This window comes from Danio rerio, chromosome 20, assembly GCF_052040795.2.
Source record: "Danio rerio strain M-AB ecotype USA chromosome 20, GRCz13ab, whole genome shotgun sequence".
In the NCBI taxonomy this organism is placed as follows: Eukaryota; Metazoa; Chordata; class Actinopteri; order Cypriniformes; family Danionidae; genus Danio; species Danio rerio.
In genome coordinates, this window is record NC_141040.1 from 39,036,370 (window position 1) to 39,054,008 (window position 17,639).

General features: G+C 34.6%; 1 protein-coding gene and 1 long non-coding RNA gene across 4 annotated transcripts in view; one reads left to right on the forward strand and one right to left on the reverse strand.

The window, feature by feature from the left end:
• Positions 1-17,639, reverse strand: part of LOC147839385 (uncharacterized) — a 73,707-nt gene that overhangs the window by 32,608 nt on the left and 23,460 nt on the right. The gene's annotated exons all lie outside the window — the stretch shown is intronic.
• snap25a (synaptosome associated protein 25a) overlaps positions 10,687-17,639 on the forward strand; it is a 42,583-nt gene continuing 35,630 nt past the window's right edge. For 2 of the 3 annotated variants that reach the window (XM_087296336.1, XM_087296335.1), the window contains exon 1: positions 10,687-10,813. The gene's annotated coding sequence lies outside the window, so the exon portion shown is untranslated. 3 annotated transcript variants of the gene reach the window in all.

Consider the following 17,639-nt stretch of genomic DNA (forward strand, 5'->3'; position numbering starts at 1 on the left):
TCCACCTATAAAATGAATTGTGAGTCTACCAGTTAGTCCAGAGTAACTGTTTACAATTAGTCACTATTATTATTTTATTATTAATTTTGTGTCAAAGTATCATAAATAATTACTTTAATAATAATAAAAATGTATATGAATTAATTTAAATATCAATTTAATTTGTTAATTATAGCACATGTGTGGTGTTCTTGAAATATTTTTAATTCCCAAAATTAACTACTTATGGTTTTGTTACCATCAACATAACTTGTGTGACCATAGTTGCTAAATTTTAATGTGAAATGTTAACTGGAGAAGTTAAAGAAAATAAAATATATAAAGTCATGATGTATTAAAGATTAGACACAATATCAATACATTAATAATCAATAAATCAATACACACATTGTAATAAATACATTAATAAAGAAAAAAAGAAGATTAAATGTTTTCCGAACAGCCAGACAAAATGCAGAATACTGAAGTGATTATTGATGTGCACAGAAGCATGTACAGTATTACACAGCCTACAGTGAAAACAAATAGACGTCATGCACTTTATCACTTTACATGCACATGTATATGGAGAGAAGAAAAGCTCACATTAAAAAATAGAAGACGTCTTATGATAAAATTGGCTAGAATTGAAACCACATTCAAGCCTAATAAACACAAGCATGTTAAGCTGCAACTTAACTAAACCAAAATCCTATTGAACATTTCTGGAGAGATCTGACAATTGCTGTACTCCGTCGCTTCCTATCTAACTTGATAGAGCTTGAGAGGCACTGCAACGAGGAATGGGCAATGTGGAGCACTGTAAATATTATCCTTATCTGCAATTTATTTTGACCTTCAGTGAAGCATTAAGAAGTGATTTCCATTATTAGCCTTGAAATTATATTTAGTTAATGATGTTAAGATAATTTAGCTATCTTAGATAATAAAAATTCCCAGTTAATTGTCTGTTTACTAAGGATAAACATGTAAAGGAATCGTGTAATCAGGGTGTTTGATATTAAAAATATTTTCTTAATTTGCAAGTGTTTTTCTATTTGCAGGTGTTTTCTTAAGTTGCAGTGCATTGAGCTCTCTCAGCCACTTTACTATTCACTAGAATCAAACATTCATTTCTGGGTTGACTTTAGACTGGGTCTCCTTAAGACTCCATTTTGGTTACACTCTCTTCCATATACATATAAATGCATATCGACGTTACACAACTTTAGTTCAGATTAAATCAATTTAGGTGGCAATTAACCTTTGACCTCAGAGCTACAGCAAGCTCCCAATGCCCAAAGGATTAATGTAACCCCTTCCTGCCCCCTGTAACACTAAGAAAGAAAGTGACAGCAAGCATAAAATGAAATGATTTCATATTAGCGAGTATTTTGTCATCCAAAATGCACATATTTGATAACAGCACTGCATTTTGAATGTTTTTGCTCATTATTTTCTTGTTTGAATTGAATAAAAGGGTGTAAAATGAAACTACAGTCCTGCTAGGCTGAAGCTCGGATCAATACGGATCAATATTTCTTCCGACATGTATTTGCACCAGTGCATTCGGGAGCCGCACAGTCACACACTTATCAACACTGCCACTCGTCTCAAATCTAGCCGCTCATCAATTATCGCACTGAATATCACTTTCTCAAATTATCAAGCTCGCAGTCTGGCATTTTCACTCCACAGGGCTCAGTGGAGCAATCGGAGAGAAATCTGAATGAACCTCTGTGAAAAATAGGTCATGCACGACTACGACAAAAGAAGACTGTATGTAATGAGCAGCCAGAACAATATTGTCTGTTGGAGTGACATGGCAGCCAAAGCAAACGTTAGTCAAATGTTTAATGAAAACAGCAGGGTTATTGACACCAAAATAGAAATGCAATTGAAACAAAGAATACAAAGGGCGAGTTCAATCTGAATAATCTGATAAATATCCAGTGGTGGAAAGAGTACTGAAAAATCATACTTAAGTAAAAGTACCATTACTTGCCTAAAAATGTAGCGCAAGTAAAATAAAAGTATCTGTTGTAAATATTACTCAAAGTATGAGAAAAAAGTAGCCCTTTAAAAAAAGTACTCAAGAGTAGTGAGTATTATGCTGTAAAAAGCTGATGCATTTGCATGTAATTTACATGTGTGTAAACGTAACATTCTGTAGTGCATCTAGTTATTGCCCAGCAGCCACACAACATCCCAAGACGTTAATATTAGGTTAGATTTAGGTTATGATGTCAGCTGACCAAAATGTAATGTCTATGACGCTGATATATGGTTGATTTTAGGTTGTTAAAAAGTGACCAAAATCCAATGTTAAGCCAACATCTTGAAACAACGTCACATTAAAGTGAAATACTGACATTTATTGGTCAGGTACGGCAACCAACGTCAAGCTGTAACATCATTAGATGATGATATTTGGTTGATTTTATGTTGGATGTTAAAATCTTTGACCAGTTGACCTGACATTGAGTTCTGAAATCAACCCCATTTTCATTTCTAAATAAGATACATCCCCACAATGTTGGGGTACAATGGCTGACGTCATGTTGACATTCTGTGCCTGCTGGGTGTTTAGGGCCATTTTGGTCATCATACAATAAATATCCATAATTTTCCCATCAGTGACGTGCATCTAAACAGTCTCTGGGTCATTGCGTGTGACGATTTTGGACATCTTGGACACTTTTAGTGCTTCCAAACAAAGTTTGCTGCAATTATAAAGTGCACATGTCTTGAGGTAGTTCAGAATGATGCGATTTACCTTCTATGCGGGATATTACTGGACAAAAATTACAGGACTTATTTTTCTAATCCCCCCATAGACAGGAAATAATTAAGTAGTGACTGCAGGTTGAAGGAAAGTAGTGGAGTGGAGTTTATGATAAAAAACTACTCAATTGCAGTATTTTGAGTATTTGTAGTTTGTTACTTTACACCACTGTAAATATCTGATAATTCTGTTGTGTTTATTTAGTGCAAGGATTTTTGAACTGTCTGTTTTCCATGAATTTTTGCTTAAGGTACAGAAATTGAATATTCAAATGTAAAATAGTACTGTATAGTCTTCATTGTACAAATAATTAAATCAAATAATTTTTATTAAAGTTTCAATTAGTACAATTTTCTTGAGCCTGAATGCTTTAAACTCATGGGCCTAAAACATATGCAAATGATAAACTTTTGCTCCATTACGGTAAAAATCTCGATCGACTCCATTGATGTTGCACATTCTGATATACTGTATGTTCTGACTGTCAGCTGCAGATGTGAATGAATGGCAGAAGAAAGTAGTTCCTCTTACAAAAGGATTTTTAGACTCTCTACACGGTTATGCCATCAAACTATTGTATAAATGCAATATCACACGAGTAGCAGTATGACATGGGTGTACATCATCCCTGGTGGTACACTAAGGCACTCGGCCTCCCACCAGTGCTGATATACAGCCATTTCGCACTGCTACTCCCTGTGTGTTAAATATATGTATATTCTGTAGAGGATCAGGGAGTTTTTCTGCATAGCATCCACTATTATTATTCTTTGCGTATGAATGGGTGCAGCAATTTGACTCTTTTTGGCTTTAGACTTCTGGTCTCATTCACTTCCATTAATTTTTAGACGTTAAAAACAGGTTGTTATGCTGCTTGATGCAGCAAGCAAACTGATATTTTCCTATTATATTATTCTGCTTTGTCTGTATAGTCATGCAAACACTTGTTTATAGAGCAAGTAGTTTGACAATTTTGTGCAGTTTATTATTCATATATATATATATATATATATATATATATATATATATATATATATATATATATATATATATATATATATATATATACATATATATATATATATATATATATATATATATACATATATATATATATATATATATATACATATATATACATATATATATATATATATATATATATATATATATATATATATATATATATATATATATATATATATATATTTGTCTGTGTTAGATATATGCATCTTCTGTACAGCATCATGTCGTTTTTCAGCACAAAATCCACTACTATTTAAAATACAAGTAAAATTTTTATGAATGATTGTGATGTGCACGATTGAATGATGTGCACAATTCACTTCTTTAATATTGTTTACAGTCTCTATTCAAGAGTTCACACTTAGCTAATGATTAATTATAAGTAAGTTTGGCATGCTGTCCCGGGAGAGAGCCCTGAGCTTAAAATGTCCTTGAGCCCTGGGCTTCCTCCCGTTTGCAGGGCAAGAGGGGAGCTTTGAGCTCAGGTAGATCTCGACAACTCCACCCTTGATAAAAGCCAGTGACTAAAATGAATGCTATGAAGAAATATGCTGCAGAATAAGAGTTTGACTGTAGTGCTAAATTTAGATTGATCAATTCACTTGTTGTGCATGTTTTTGGAATGTGGGAGGAAACCGGAGAACCCGGGGAAAACCCACGCGAGCACAGGAAGAACATGCAAACTACGCACAGAAACGACAGCCAACCTGTTAAAGGACTAGAACTGTTGACGTTCTTGCTGTGAAGCAACAGTGCTAACCACTGGGCCATCGTGCCGCCTTATAGAGGAAAAGGTGAAGAGGTAGGGGTGGAAGGGGGGATTCTTCAAATCGAAGATGACTGTAGTGAAAAACCCTGGCTCTTTATAGTGGGTTAGGAATGGCCTGATTGGTGGATCATACATAGCTAATGCAGAACCAGCCGTGTTCAATCATAATCACGTGATCCTCTCAAAATTAGTTTATGAATAAACTTCACTTGTTTATATTTACATTAAATAAATAATTAGAAATATAAAAAATGATATGTCATGCAAGTTATTAAATAGGAAATTTTATTTTAAGAAAGTACACTAAAAATAAAGTGATGGACTAAAAATAATGCCTGTGTGTATAAAGCTAATGCAAAGCCTAATTGTCTCATCAATGATCCAAACACCACCTTCAAAAAAAAAAAAAAAAAACAGAGATCAAATCAAAAGGGCCAGATCCTCCCATGGGCATGTTGTAAATCTGCTGCTATTGTATGAGATTCTCACATTCCTCTGAGTCATATTTTCAAGGCTGCTATAAAGATTCCTTTGTAGCAGCAGCAGCAGAGCACAAACATGTTTTTAGGAGACTGCTGAGTCACTGGTCGAATCCATTGCAGAAGCATGAGCTCCCCCCCTCCCTTCAACCGCTGGCTTTCTTCCTCTCTCTGGACTCTCTCCTCTCTCTTCCTCCATCCCCCTCTCACATTCACATCGACACACACCCACCCGCTCCCGCCCCAACTTTTTTCTGCCTCTTTATCTCTGTCAGCAGCCCAGTTTCTCTCTGTTCTCTCTCTCTTTCACTCTCTGGGCTTTAATTAAGGGGGAAATGAGTCTGTGAGTGACACGTCAGAGAGCGAGGTCTAGTCACAAAGAGAGTTGATAATGCAACTACTAATTCTCTCCCACTGCCTCTGTTTCAAAGGTGCAATAACAGCAGCAGCAAAGTCAAACGTTGCAGATGAATAAAAAAAAACTACTACTTCAAAGAGACTTTTTAAAAAGGTTTGCTTTAATCTCTGCATTACCAAAACGGAGAGGGGAGAAAACCAGTAAGCTTTGTTTCAAGTTAAAGTAATGTTTTACAACAAGCAGCTTTCTTTATATCTATAAATAAACCTTTAGGTACAATAATTATGTATTTATAGAATGTATTTAGGAACTTTTCAAAATAAAAAAGTAACTAGGATAAAAATCACTAATTAATTTACAATTATTATTATTAGGTCTATTTAGTATTAATAGTTTAGTCTATATGGTATGCAACCTCATATTAGCCTTTATAATGCATTCAAAATATGTATAATAGGATTTAATTGGTTAATTAAGTTGAATTATTTAAAAAAAATAAAAATTCCCCAATTTCTGTTTAAGGGAGAGAAGATTTTTCTAGACATAACAGTTTTAAAAACTTCAATTTAATGACTGATTTATTTTATCTTTGCCGTGATGACAATAAAAAATATTAGACTAGATATTTTTTAAGACACTTCTATACAGCTTAAAGTGACATTTAAAGGCTTAACTAGGTTAATTAGGTTAACTAGGCAGGTTAGGGTAATTAGGCAAGTTATTGTATAACAATGGTTTGTTCTGTAGACTATCGGGAAAAAATGTAGCTTAAAGAGGCAAATAAATTTGTCCTTAAAATGTTTATAAAAAATTTAAAGCTGCTTTTATTCTATGTGTATATATATATATATATATATATATATATATATATATATATATATATATATATATATATATATTATATATATATATATATATATATATATATATATATATATATATATATATATATATATATATTTATATATATATATATATATATATATATATATATATATATATATATATATATGTATATATATACACATACACATATATATATATATATTGTATGTATGTATGTGTATGTATATATATATATATATATATATATATATATATATATATATATGTGTGTGTGTGTGTGTGTGTGTGTGTGTGTGTGTGTGTGTGTGTGTGTGTGTGTGTGTGTGTGTGTGTGTGTGTGTGTGTGTGTGTGTGTGTGTGTGTATATATTTTTTTTTTCTGTATTTTGCACTACTGTTTATCATCTACAGTTAATTCTACTGTAACTTGTTGTTTAGTGTGATTTGTATTGTATTTAAGCTGTATAGAAGTATCTTGAAAAAATATCTTTAAAAAATATCTAGTAAAATATTATTTACTGACATCATGGCAAAGATAAATAAATCAGTTATTAGAAATGAGTTATTAAAACTAATATGTTTAGAAATGTGTTGGAAAAAATCTTCTCTGCGTTAAACAGAAATTAGGGAAAAAAATAAACAGGAGTGCTAATAATTCAGGGGGCTAATAATTTTGACCTCAACTGTATATAATGTATATTGTATATGTGTACAGTGACAATAAAAGGCATTCTATTCTATATAAAATCACTTTACTTATGAATTTTGTTGTTATTACCATGTTTTTTTTTTTTCTTGAGTCCACACCTGCTTATGGTTGTGTTTTTGTCTGTTACAAAGTAAAGTGGTGCAGATGTTAGCACTGCAAAACACTAGTGTATGATAAATAGTAAAACAAGGTAATTAAACCAAAAACAAAAATGAAAATTTCTTTAATGTTTTGACTGTATTTTTAATGGTTAAATTCCAGCAACCAGTGTGTATGTGTATATTTATTATGTCTGTCTTAAAACATTAGTTTCTTACTAATAACTTTTCTGTATTTAGAAACGTCTAAGTTGCAGTAAAATATTATTCAAGATTATAAGGGTAAATGAAACTACTTATTTAGTTTCTATTACCACTTTATATTTTGTTTTTTGTATGAATTACATTGCTGTTATACTGCTTTTTTTAGATAATACATTATGTTATAAAATAACATTATTAGGTCTCAGCAATAACAACACAAATAAATACATTATGTATATTTTTAATTTTGTTGTTATGGCTGGAAGTATTGGTACTGTTATTGCAAAGAATGTAATTTAATTCCTTTCATATATCACAGGTCTTTGAACGGCTTTTATGTCTTTATAACAGCTTATTTCAACTTAATAATCAAATTATTTTTATTATTAAAACATACCATTAACCATTACTAAATAAAACACATAATTACTAAGAGAATTAAGGGTTCAAATAAAAGGATTCAAAGAAAAGGGTTACATTTACAACATCTAACAAACAGTCAGTACATACAATGAAAAATACAAAAATACAATGTCTAACTAACTTACTGCAAGTCATTCTTCCAGTTTTTGGTGTTTTTGCTGTAGCAGTTTGTCCTGCTGGTTGTGCGGTTTTCCAGAGGGCTTTCCCCAGTGAGCTGAGCTGTTGAGCTTTTGTCACATGACTTCCTGGCATAACAAGTCAAGGGTTTTAGAAAAAGGAAAATAGTTTTATCCTCTCTCCATGTTACTCTGTAAACCAGCAGAATAAAAATAAGTGTGAAAATTCCTTTCCTTATTGGCTGACGGTCTAGCATTTAACCAATGGCTGAGTATCAACTGTTTCTAGTGCTTGCGATGCTGACAAGCAAACAACTATGCTATATTTTCATTTCAGCTGTCTGCTTAAAAGGATAGTGCACAAAAATGAAAGTGCCCTCACTATTTGCTCACCCAAGTCTTTATAAATCGCTTTCTTCCACTGAACACAAAAGAGGATATTTTGAAGAATGCTGAAAACCTGTGACCACTGACTTTCTATTGGAAAAATAAATACAATGGAAATTTCTTCAAAATGTCTTCTTTTGTGTTCAACAGAAGAAAGTGAAATGGGTTTTGAACAAGTAAAAGGTGAGTAAATGATGACAGAATTCTCAGTTTTGGGTGAACTATCCCTTTAACGTCAATCAAAGTTTAAAGCCGATATTGGTTTTCTTTACAGAAATAAATAATCCTTTGTGCACTCTTCAAAGCAGCATTTGGTCAAATTAACAGTATTACCAATTTTGGATTATGGTGATTTAATTTTCAGATCAGCTTCAAAAACTCTCCTTCACAAACTGGATGTTATTTACCATGCAGCAATTCGTTTTCATGATTATTTTCATGATGTAATGTTTCATGTAATGTCTACATATACATGGTAAATAATAAGAAAAACAATGACGTTCAAGTTTATTACAGCATTTTATAGAATATAATTAAATCTGTTTTTCTATCTATGTAAAATTGATTTTGATCATGCTTACACAGCACTAACAATGCGAGAGCAAGTTTTTGGCCAAGGTCAGAAATGAAGTAAAGACAACTAACATATTCAAGTTAGGGCTGCACAATGTATCGTTTCAGCATTGTTATCGCAATGTGTGCATCCGCAATAGTCACATCGCAGGATATGCAATGTTGGGATTATAGTTTAATAAAGAGTTTAATCATAATGGAGTAAAAGTTTATTATCTGCATGCACTTTTAAAGAGATAGTTCACCCAAAATGTATTTGCCATTTAAATTTCACCCTTCTTGTTTCAAACATTTATGAGTTTTCTTTTTTTTATATATATATATAAACAAAAAGAATATAATTTAATATCTCCTATAGTATTGAAACAAGTGAAGTGTAAGTAAATAGTGAGTACATTTTAATCTTCGAGTGAACTGTCCCATTAAGGCCTGTGACTGTGTGAACATTTTAATATTTTAAACATCCGGCCACAAGAAATGTTTTGTAACTTTAATACAGATTAAATAATATACAATGAAGACTATGCAGTGTTGATTATTTAATATCTGTACCTGAATAGTGAATACCTGAAAACAGTAATTCACTTCTATCTATATTTTATTTATCTACGCTTGTAATTTTTTTGTTATATATTATTCGAGATTCACTCCCCTACAAAATCCCCCAATCAGTCAAAAAACCTGTTAAATCATCTGCTGAAATTGTACTCACATCGCAACATAAATCACAGAAATACAAAATACCGTAATGTCAGATTTTTTCCAATATTGCACAGCCTTAATTCAAGTGTACATATATCTGTTAAACTAATTTCCATGAGTTTTCCAAAACTTTTCCAGGCCTGGAAAGTGCCATGTCAAAATTCCATGACTTTTCTAGGTTTCCATGACCGTATGATCCCTGTTTATTGTATTGGCCTTCTCTTAAACCACGCCATCAAATTCATTGATTTCTGTTCATTTACAAAACTCTTATTGGGAAAACTCCACTATACTATTCTTAACTTTCAGAAAACATGTCGAAATCTGTGCTCTAGTAGTTTTGTTAACCTTTGTATACCCAAAGTTTGCACTTAATTTGGTCGCTACTCTTTTCAGTTTTCCGCTGCTGATGCTTGGACACTTTTATTCCACGATCATCCTTTAAAAATTCAATCTAGTTAATAGCACAAGATCACTGTGTTTGTTTTTTGTTTTTCCTTAGTTTATATGCTATTATCTGCATATGTGAAATTATTATTGTATTGTGTCCTTGCTGCTTCATATCTGCTTTTTATGTTGCCTCTTGGCTATGTAATTGTAAATAAGAGCTAGTTCTCAATTGACTTACCTGGTTAAATAAACATCATTATTTTTATTATTATTATTATTATTATTATTAATCATTATTATTATTATGTTAATTATTATCATCATTATTATTATAACTCAACATTTATACATTTTCCCAGTGATGGGTTGTGGCTGGAAGGGCATCCACTGCATAAAACATATGCTGGATACATTAGTGGTTCATTCCGCTGTGGCCACACCTGATATAAATAAAGGGACTATGCCAAAAATAGAATAAATGAATAAACATTTATAAAATAAAAAGACATAATATTATATTATAAAATCCCTCTTTGAGGGGAAAGCCCTTCAGAAGGTCTAACAATACTCAGTGTATACTTCAAAAACAAATGTAATATTTTTTGCCAATATCTGACCAAACCAATCAAAAAGATTATGTGATTCTCAGATCAAATTAGATCGGACGAGCTTTGATGTTCTCGTCAACACAACAATCACACGCTGCTGCCAAACAATGTTTCGCGGCAGGTGCTACATTTTATTTGGGCCTCTCCTTCCCATCAGATTTCTATTAAACGTCGCTGACGTCAAAAGCGGACGCCATGTTTGTGGAGGGCAGAGCTGCTCTCTCCATTGACGATCATTGAACACACGCGCATCGCCGTTGCAGCAGCTCAGTCCCTACAGAAAGGGGTTGATGGTGGTTCGTTGTTGAAATCCGCAGACAGACACTGCATTACTGACGCTCCTCCAGCGACTACGGGATCAGGTAAGCTTTATTTAAGACAACAGAAAAGATCTAACGCTGTTATTTCTATGATGTTAATTGCTTGAAAATACATAAAGACTGGCTGACTTTAAGTCGCAGCGCTGGCATAAAGCAACAGTGTATTTTTATTGGCTAAAATGAAATGTGGAAACAGGCTAATTAAACGAAATCATTAACCTTTTAATCTGGCGTCTAACAGCTTGAATTGCAGTGTTTAAGGGATGTAAGATGTTAGGGATAATCCTGAGTGGTTAATTTACGCATCTGAATCGTGTGCTGGATGCGGCACGATGTGGGCGGTTTCTGCGCTTCAGCACCCTGGACAGCGACTGCGTTTGCTCCACTGCGTTTCTGTCCTGAATTCACTTTCAGCTCCTGCAGCTAAATTTCCATTATATGTCTGGAAAAGTTTTGCGCATAGGTGCCATCTAAACAATGATCGATTTCAGCAGATGCTAAAGAGACGAAGGCAGTTTTTGACAAGGCTGTGTTGACGCTACAGCATCAGGCCATTAATCACTTGAATGACACCTTTTGTGTTTCGTTTTTTTACTCATTTTCCATCACCTTAGAATATAAATAGCAAAGCTCTGATGCCATCGAATGAAAATGTATCGAAAACTGATCAGCGATTGATAGTGGGGGAGGTCAATATGGCAAACTGCGACAGAGTGGTCGAGAATTAATGAGCGTGTTGCGGAGAAAACAGTCAGGTGGGATCAAACCGTGATCAAACTTATTGAACAGAAGCGATACGTTCGTTTTCTGCGGATGTTTATTTGGACCAAATCATCTCAACCTTGCCGTATTGTATGTGATGAGGCAGCGGTAATTATCAGTGCGTGTCTTCCTGGTGGTGGTAGACGATGGGCGGGGGCTCGAGCAAAGACGAGCGGGGGCGGTTGCTGGAGATACCCTCACTGACTATCATTCTGTGGGCTCACGTATGTGATTGGGGATCTGGCAGCCTCTAAATAATTTACTGCACGATTCCATTGATCACTAGGCACAGTTGAGGAAAGAGAACGAGGAAAAGAATGTTACGCCTAATAATAATTAGATTTATATAAAAGATAATAGTCTTTTTAAGGGTAATACAGCTTAATTAGCTATATAAGTATACTAAACATGGTGCCACGATGTACGTATTTCATTAATTAGGCTACCATGCAGCCAGATTGCAGCTACACTTATAATGAAGCCATGTTGTATGATCAGCCAGTGTGACAAATTGGATCTCAGTAGCCTAACTTTTTTATTGAATTTATTTTTTATTTAATTTGACTAAAGTAATAACTTCCTGTTTAAAAGAGTTCTGGCTGATTTGGTTTGATTTTTTACAGAAGAACTGACTTATACGATTCAGACAGGTCGCTCTTTATTTTGTTGTTGTTGACTCATTGAAATGAATCAACTCAGATAAATCATTCATTTAGTAATCGATTAACAAGGGTGTTCGTTTTCGAGTCACTATAAATAACCAACTCATAGCTAAAAAAACTGACTAATTAGATTCAGACGTGTCGCACCTTATGTTGATTCACTTAAACGAATCAACTCAGATAAATCATTCATTCTGCAATCAATTAACTAGGGTGTTTATTGTTGAGTCACTATAAAGAACCAACTCATAGCTACAAAACGACTGACACGTAAGATCCAGACAGGTCGCTCCTTATGTTGTTGTTGACTCATTAAAATGAATCGATTCAGATTAATCATTCTGTAATCGATTAAGACGAGTGTTCATTGTTAAGTCACTATAAAGAACCAACCAATAGCTACAAAATAACTGACTTATCACATTCAGACAGATTGCTTTTTATGTTGTTGACTCACTAAAATGAATCGACTCGGATCAATCATTCATTCTGCAATCGATTAACAGTGTTCGTTGTTGAGTTGCGATAAAGAACCAACTCAAAGCTACAAAAGAACTGACTTACCACAGTCAGGCCAATTAGATTACCAAAAGGCTTTCCCAATTAAGTTTTTAATAAACAGGTCTTAAAAGTTTTATGTTCCTCAGCAGAAAGGATATTTTAATGATTTGAAGAATAACTGTTAATTGTTAAAATGATTTCACATTAATTATTGTTAATTAATAAAGTTGACTCACATGAATCATTCATTATGGAATTGATTTATAGGCATATTGGTGACGAGGTGTTGCTGATTCACTCAATAGAATTCATACAAATGAACATCACAGAGGAACTCGGAGTCAGACGCGCTCTATGATTTTAATTCACCAAAAGATCCGACTCATATGAATCGTTCTCTATGAACCGAATGTCACAAAAATAAAAAATGGGTTGGCTCCTTATTACACTTATAACAAACCCTATGAAATAGATTTACCTATGCTCCCAAACCCATATCTGCCTTCGCCACATTGGCAAAATCCTCACGTGTTAAACACATTCTGGCTCACAGAATGTACTGATTACACAATAGTATTACCTCAAGCGTAAAATCCCTCCGCAACAACTCGAAATATCATCTTAATCATCCGGTCAAAGTGCAGTGTGACTCGGGTATATATCAGGATAGCGCAGAAGACCTGTTTTTTTTTCAGTCACGTGTCTTTATCTTGCACCTGAGAGTGCTCTATTGTTTCACGTCACGACTGTTTGTGTCCGTCCTAATGTTGATAAATGCGCATGCTGTTACTGACGCATATATGAGCAACTGAAAACGATAGTGCGATAAGCAGAGCCTTCAGTTTCGCTGGCTCCACGGTGGATTTGTCTTGCGGCGGTTTGAGAGACAGGTTGGCACGCTTCTGTTGTTGAATCTGATGGTTTAATGCGGCTTATTATGGCTTGACTGCAGAGCGCAGGGCGGCAGGGATGTTCCCGAATAAGTGGTGACTCACGCGATACCAGACCGCGATTCATCTTGATTTACGATGCCCATTCCTGCTTAAAATATAGGTACCTAGTTCTATTGTTAATTCAATCTAAGTAATATAGTTTGTAATATTATACAATTTATTGTCCCCATTTTTAAGATTGGCTACAAAGATGTACCTCTATACGTCTCGTTTGTTAGTTGCAAATAGACTGTTAATAAGGGTAAACCATTGGATGTCGAAGGTTTATTATTTTTTGACAAAATGCAAGTTCATAAATTCTCTTAAAGGGACAGTTCACCCAAAACTGAATATTCTGCCATCATTTACTCATTTCCGTCTTGTTCCTTTCCTTTTTTCCTCTGTTGAATACAAAAGAAGATACTTTGAAGCAAGCTGGAAACCTGTAACCATTGACTTCCATATTATTTGTTTTTCATACTATGGAAGTCAGTGGTTACAGGTTTCTGCTTTCTTCAAAGTATTTTCTTTTGTGTTTAAAAGAAGAAAGAGACTCATAAAGGTTGAGGGTGAGTACAATTTCATTTTGGGGTGAAATAGTGATTTAAATAACGCAGACAAAACAATTCAAATGGAATTTTGTCATTCTTTATACTCACACTCTTGCCTTTCTTCTGTTGAAAAAGAAGATATTTTGAAGCAAGTTGGAAACCTGTAACTATTGACTTCCATTGTATTTGATTTCTTGATTTCCAAGGTTTTCAGCTTGCTTCAAAATATCTTATCTAGAAGAAAGAATAGAATAAAGTAAGTTGTAAAGGTTGAGGGTAAGTACATTTTAATTTTGGGGCCAAATTTCTATTTAAATAACTCAGACAAACCAACTAAAATGCCATCTTGTCATCACTTATAATCACGTTCTTGCCTTTCTTCTGTTGAATACAAGAAAAGACATTCTGTCGCAAGCTGGAAACCTGTAACCATTGACTTCCAATGTATCTGATTTACTACTATTGAGGTCAATGGTTACAGGTTTTCAGCATTCTTTAAAGTATCTTATTTTGTGTTTAATAGAAGAAGGAATGTTATGAAGGTTGAGGGTGAGTAAATTTTCATTTTGGGGTAAAATGTCACTTTAGATAACTCAGACAAACCAATTAAAATGGACTTTCGTTGTTATTTATACTCGTGTACACTTGCCTTTTTTCTGTTGAATACAAAAGATTGAAGCAAGTTAGAAACCGGAAACTATTGACTTCCTTAGTATTTGATTTCCTACCATGAAGGTCAATGGTTAGAGAGTTTCAGCATTCTTCAAAGTATCTTATCTAGTGTTCAATAGAAGAATGAACTAAAGATTAAGGGTGAGTAAATTTTCATTTTTGGGGTGAAATGTCGATTTAAATAACTCAGACAAACCAATTAAAATGGCATTTTGTCACACTTATACTCACGCTTCTTGCCTTTCTTATGTTGAATACAAAGAAGATAGTTTGAAGCAAGCTGAAAACTTGTAATCACTGACTTCCTCATAGTATTTGTTTATGGAAGTCAATGGTTACAGATTTTTAGCATTCTTCCCAGTATCGTCTTTTGTGTTTAACAGAAGAAAGAATCCCCTTAGGGTTAAAGAGTGAGTACATTTTCATTTCAGGTAGAAATGTCGCTTTAAATAACCAATTAATATGCCATTTTAATAATGACTTTATCAAATCTTGACACCATAATGGTTAAGTCCTTATGCTTGCTTGAGTGTCTTCATTATTCACATACACCAGTATTTATCTATGAAATGTTATTATAATGAGATAAAAGAAATCGAAAGCTTTACCAGTAGACTATTGTTGAAACTTGCTCTGTTATTGTCAGTTACTATTACCCTTAAGTCACGGATTTCATATTCCTTAACCACAAAAAATGGTTATATATTTAATTACCCAGGAGTGACTTGCAATTCTTTTATCAGCTAGACTGAACGTCCAGCAAATGATAACTTTGGATGAAGTACAAAATGGCTACTGGATATCTCTGCGACAATCCCCTTGGTTGAACACACTTGCAGTCTGAAAATATGGATAAATGCGTCACAAGACTGTAGACGGCTTTTGAAAAGATGAGAAATAGGAAGAGGAGGGATAATGTTGGCTGAGGAGAAAAAAAGGCTGATAAGGGACGTCAGAGGAGGGCGGCTGAGGATGAGTAGAGAAAAGACGAGGTACCCTGAAGAATTAGCTTGTGTGATGCATAATGACTGCAGAAAGAAGCCCCCTCATAGCAAACATGTCAGCCTGTAAGCTCTGCCCACACATGTGGGTTTCCCCTCCACCATCTGCAAATATCAGTGGTGCTGGAGGTTTCTGAAGGCGGATGGAGAAGCGTCATAAATCAGCAGAAGGGTTGACGCTGTCCTTTCCTCTCTCTGTGAATGCTATTTTAGAGAGGTCACAGTGGTTAACAAGTGTACGGTCTCTGAAAAGTCAGATTTAGAAATGGATGAAAGGGATAGTTCACCCGAAAAATTCTAATTTACTCACTATTTACTCTCCCTCGAGTAGTTCCAAACCTATTTGAGTTTCTTAATTGTGAACACAAAAAAAAGGTATACATATTTTAAGTCAAAATTAGTAGCCCCCGCTGAATTTTCAAATATTTCCCAAATGATGCTTAACAGGACAAGGGATTTTTCACAGTAATTCTTTTATTTAAGCTAGAATAAAAGCATTTTTTAAAACCACCAATATTATTAGCCCCCTAAAACAATATTTGTTTTCAATTGTCTACAGAAGAAACCATCGTTATACAATGACTTGCCTAATCAAAGACTACAGAATACACAAGACGTGACACTCATATAGTTTTGAAAGGTGAAAAGTCTAATGCTGCCTTTACATTAGACATGAAGAAGTGTCAAACGCGATCGATTTACATGTTAAGTCAATGCAAAGATGCGATTAGACATCCCCCAGAGCAATAATCGCGAATGAGGCAGAGCGAATGATGTGATTCGCGCAAATGAAGCGGTACTGGTTGAGCATTTTGCACAAATGACGCATATCGTGCGAATCACTCGAGTTGGGAAACCTGAACTTTAGTGAACATGCGTGCCATTAACCAATCAGGAGCTTTCTCTTGTAGGGGCATGATTATTACATAGCACCTGTTGTTGGTGTCCCAGAGGAAAATCCTCCTGCCCGGACTCCCGACACCAGTTTATCAAACTGGGCTCGACCCAGTCTGAAGCACCGCTAAAAACTTCCATCAGCCAGGTATAGTTTCGAGAGGAGTTTATGAACTCACGAGGCTGGGTGCATCTCTGAACGGATATAGTGGAATCAACGAATGAATCAACACTGTTTTTTTAGCCTTCATAAAGCACATAAATACAGCTATTCTCTCAATAAAATCCATGTTAGCCATTTAGCAATGAAGCTAGAGTCACCTGGCAGACAGAAGCCCTGGCCATGACACATCTGCATCTACTGTGAAGTGAATTGGACGCGCAAATGAAGCAGATTCGACTCGTGAAAGAAGTGAGTAAACTCAAAATGTTCACTCGTCTATTTACCCGCGAATAACACCATTTATTAGCACGTACCATGTCTGGTAAAAACACACTATAATGGTCTATATGATGAATGAAGCCCCGCCTTATAGTACAGGAGCCAATCAGCAATGGCTATAGACTGATGAATCTCCGGGGAAGGGGCTCGGACCAGGCTTGAGTTTCTGCAGATTTTGTGCGATTCCAACGTTTAGAAATAAAACTAAGGACACAGTTGTTGTTTAATTTTATCGCTGAATCCTAATATGAAATTTAATCGTATGCTTGGCAAGCAATTTTGGAGAATTTGATGTTTCCTCATTTAGACAGATTGCCTGAGCATACTGCCGGAGAGGCGTTTCAAAGATGGCAGCTGAGTGAAATGGCTTACCTTAAACAAAGAGCTTAGAATGACCAAGAGGCGACACTCAATAGAACGTTCCATTGCCACAGCAGCGCCCAGCAACAGT